The sequence below is a fragment of the Neolamprologus multifasciatus genome, chromosome 11, assembly GCF_963576455.1.
Source record: "Neolamprologus multifasciatus chromosome 11, fNeoMul1.2, whole genome shotgun sequence".
Lineage (NCBI taxonomy): Eukaryota > Metazoa > Chordata > Actinopteri > Cichliformes > Cichlidae > Neolamprologus > Neolamprologus multifasciatus.
Window position 1 is genome coordinate 4,988,198 of NC_140449.1, and position 5,007 is coordinate 4,993,204.

Genomic DNA, 5,007 nt, shown 5'->3' on the forward strand with positions numbered 1-5,007 from the left:
CTGTGAAGCAGCTGCCTGAATTTAAAACTGTATAACCACTCGTTATTTGAGCTATTCTACTCATAAGTCCACCACAAAACAGCAGTGCTGCTGTCTAACAGGAAGATTCCAGCAGAGGGAGACCTCTTTGGTTCTTTAGCGAAAGATTGAGCTTGTCATCTTGGCAGAAAGAATTTTTTCCCATTCCTCTGCTCGACAGCACTTCCGCTTTATTAGCGGAGCATCACCAGTATTTTAAATTTAGCCCAGGGTTAGGGTTAATGAAAGGCCATAATGCAACCCTTTGAATCCCTTTCAGACATTTAGTCTGCTTCTTTTGCAATGAAATAACAAGAGAAAAAGGCCTAACCTGACCCTGAAACTGCTTGTCAGTCAATTGTTCAATTAATTTTGAGTCTCTAAAAAGCAGAGACTATGTATAACACATGTATTCCCTAAACAGTCAATACTTTTGTTCAATCCCAATCCCCTCTCAGTTGATTGATTTGAAATCCAATGTGGTGTCTCCGTCCAGCAAATTATGGACCTTACTGTAAATGCTAGATGACAGTTTACTTGTCAGAGCAACTTTACGAGAAAGATGCAACAGGTTACAGTGTATTGCATTACACATTACTGATAATGGTTGCATACAGCCTGAGAGGCAATGCGATGCAACAGTGTGCCACAAAACATAAACCCATAAATGCTCATTAGCATGAAACGGATGAAACATGATGCAAAGTGACATGTCAGCTCACCGGCTGTCGTGCTGTTTTTCTCCGCAGGTCGATGCAGAGATGAGACAAGAAACTCTTGGCTGTGAATTTAAATGCTTTTAAACAAAACCGCAAGCAGCTTGTCACAAAGTCAAAGCTTAAGACAAGAGATGGATTTGTGTTTGTGTGTCTGTGTGGACAATGAACTAATTCATTAATCTGGTTGACAGTTCTCCATGAACTGGGCAGTACTGCCAGTGGTGAGGAATTACAATGAGAAAAACTATGTGTTGTTTGGCAGAGCAGTGATGCTCCCCTGACATCTCCAGCACAGTTAAAGCTGTTTAAAATGGCAAGATTGTGTTTTAGAGGAAGTGGTGGAGAAAGAGAAACATAAAAAGAAACCAAGAGAACAGTCTGGGACACAACAATAATAGAGCACCAGAGAAGAATGGGCAAAAAGAATGGATAAAAAAAATGCCTTATCAGCATCTTGAAATGTATTGTTTACGTGTTTCATAGCCAGCATACTGAGATACGCAGAGAGAGCTATTGTAATTGCTTGATGTTTCATCTATGCTTTTTTGCCATATAACTTAGGTATGATATTATATTAGTTGGATATACTATTAGTGGGACATGACAGGGTACACCACGGTCCTCATCAGTCAAATGGAGGGTGTTCTCCAGCTGTAACACATCATAGCAAATCCCAAATTTGACACAAAGTTGAGGGAATTCCACACATTGGTTTTTGGAGTCAAAATGCAGACTCCTAATGCTAGCAAGCATGGTTAGCCAGCTGCATCCAACAAGCCAACTGTTTGTCTGTCGAGCAAGGTGGGGTTATGGTGCTAGGCGCATTATACCGACACCCTGACACCACTTCACCACTGATTAAATGTCATTTGCAGCTTTTTGGCAAACAGCAGCTGGTCCTTCCTCTTCAGCACCATTAAGCAAGCTGTCAGTCAGAAACCCTGATTACTGATCATCTGCCATTTTTTGCTCAAAGACAAGAGCAAATACAAAAACATAATGCCATCTGAGTGAGCAGAGAATGACAGCTTTTGTCTTCCTTCCACATTCAGACTACCTTTGAGATAACTCATGTGGTCAAAATGCAACAGTCGCTCTTATGAGGAAGCGTCAGCTGTAAGTACAGATGTGCAAGATATTAAAGCCAAGAGACTGGATGAAGGGCCCATCCAAATGAAAATCTTAACATCTTCAGTTCTGCCACCTCCTGTTTGGCCTCCTTCCTTTTTGCCAGTGTCACTGTCTCCAAACGAGACAGCACACCAGGTCTTAGTGCTACTTTGTAAACCTTCCCTCTCACTCTTGCTGCTGTCCTTCTGCCACAGGCACCCCACCCCATCTGTACTCTCTTCTTCACGTCTCGTGCCCTGTCCATTACTTGACCCCAGGTATTTAAAATCTTAATTTCTTGACCATCTGTAGTCCTTGCATGTTCACCTTACCACCTGTCTCCCTATCATTCTTCTTTTCTCCAGTGCATTGGACTGACTCTCTTCCACCTCATTGGATTGCAATGTCATCTGCAAGCATCATGGTCCTTGGAGATCCTGCCTGACCTCATTCAACCTTTCCATCACCACTGCAAACAAGAAGGGCCCAGAGTAGATCCCTGATGTGACCCCACCCCCACCTTAAATGCATCTTTAAGTCCTGCTGCACACCTCACCGCTGTCTCGCTGTCCTCATACATGTCCTGCACCACCCTCGGATACAAAGTCAGGACTCTGACTTCCTCACACAGCACTACAGTTCCTCTCCTGGCACCGACCTTATCACTCTATTGTTACTACTGATCTTCACATCACCCTTGTTCTTGAAAACTGGCACTAGTATACGTCTTCTACATTCCTCAGGAGAATTTTCCAAGATCATCTTAAACAGTCTGGTTAAAAAGTCCACTGTCCTCTCCTAGACATCTCTACACCTCCACAGGTATGTCATCTGGACCAGCGCCTGGACCATCCTCTGCACTGCCTGATTCACTAACTGTCCTCCATCCATATTTCTCTCTCTATTATTTTCTAAATTCATAGGTTCATCATTCTCGAAGTACTCATTCCATCTTCTCAACACACTCTCTTCACTAAGCATCAGTAATAAAGATGTGAAAAAGTTAAATTCCTACATTATGGCTTTCACATTTCCAAATACTCACTTGAATACATGAAAGCAAAAGCAAATACACACACACAGATGGAAGCACACCCACACAGGATAGTACATCTTCTTATTCCAATTTTGTTCAAGCTTCTGCTTTCCTGGGGGCATTACACCAGTGGGTGGGTATTACTTCTCTTCTTCATCACTCTCTGATTCTGTCATACACACACAGGAGCACCTAGGGGTGGTGATGATTCACAGAGAAACAAGGCGGAGTGGGATGGAATAGGTGAAGGGGTAGATAAAATTTCTGGTTTAACAAGCATTTTAGAGGTCTTGCATTCCAGGGTGTTTCACACTGTGAGGCTTCACATCTCATCTGGGGCTGTGAACGGCTAACTGCATCCTCTGGATAATCTGCTATAGCGTCCCTAGTTTGCTGTGTCAACGCTGGCATAATGATGACTGTGGGCTTACGCGATGCCACTGATCTCATTCAGCTGAGGTCACAATCAACTACACCCTTCATGATAAGAAGAGCTGCATTTAGCCCAGCGGGTGACCGCTGTCTTCTTTCCTGTGGAAGATGACTTCACCGATGCTGCTTTGTTCATCTTTTATGTTTTATGACTGTAAGTTCTGATTAGAAGGAACATGCCAGACTCTCTTTGTGAAGGCACATGAGGAGGTGTGTGTGTGTGTGTGTGTGTGTCTGTGTGTGTGTGTGTGTGAGACCTGTCATGAGAGCTACTGTAATCTCATCAGCTCACTAGACATTAAATTTGTATTCTACTCACTCAGATTTTTCCACACAATAGTCACACAGGATGAAGTGTAGATTTTCAGTGATCATTCACAATATACTTTGATACTTGTTTGAAACAAGCATCTGGAAGCATTGCAAGCATCTGTTTGTTACGAGGGTTTGTTGGTTTGTGCTAGTTAGAACAAAATGCATCCAGATGTTACCCCAGTATAAATTAAATGCTTACCTGCTTACTTAAGTGGATGATTAAGCATCACTGAATTAAAACTATACTCAGACCTCAATTATTTAAATATTTGCAACTGCACCACCTACTATCAGGGATCTTTGAATAGAATACCAGTTCCCAAAGCTGCAGCACTTAAAGACAAACTTTAAGAAAGGTCATGGACTATGTGCATATTATTCTGCGATGATTCAGAGACTGGGCAATAAAGCTATTTCAGCTCTAAATGTAATCTTTTTTGGGGGGGAGGGGGGGCTAACCCACCTGTTTAATGAGGTCTCAGTAGAGGGGAAGGCCTTAAAAGAGGTCACACTCAGTGGAGACCCTTGTGTGTTTTTCTTTTGTATTCATCTAGGTCACAGGTGTCGAACTCCAGGCCTCGAGGGCCGGTGTCCTGCAGGTTTTAGATGTGTCCTTGATCCAACACAGGTGATTTAAATGGCTAAATTACCTCCTCAACATGTATTGAAGTTCTCCATAGGCTGAAAATGAACTGATCACTTGATTCAGGTGTGTTGACCCAGAGTGAGATCTAAAACCTGCAGGAAACCGGCCCTCGAGGCCTGGAGTTTGACACCCCTGATCTAGGTCGTGGCTCAAGAGTTGGGAGTTCGCCTTGTAATCGGAAGGTTGCCGGTTTGAGCCCTGGCTTGAACAGTCTTGGTCGTTGTGTCCTTGGGCAAGACACTTCACTCGTTGCCTACTGGTGGTGGTCAGAGGGCCCGGTGGAAGCTGAACTTCCAGAGCTTTGGTTAACACCAGACCACATCCTCCTTTGAGGGTTACCAATACCAGGACCATACCTGTCTCCATACTTATGATCGGAGTCTCCACACAAGTTCCAACATTTAAGCCACACTACACCAGGACCTCCCTTGAGGGCATCTTCAAACACTGTCACTGTGGATATTCAGTACTAGTCACGGACCATCAGAATCACGGATAGTCCTAGAGTCTGGACGAAGAGTGGATGATTTGGGGACCTGGATCACTTAATGATGTTTGTGGTGGCTGGTCCACTATGTTTAATCCAAAGTCAACGAAGCCATGTACCAGGAGATTTTAATGCACTGCTGACAAGCTTTGAGGAGGTGCCTGTTTGTTTTTTCAGCAGGACTTAACACAGGACATGCCCACAGAGCTACCAAATGTTTGTTTTTTATCACTGTGCTTGATAG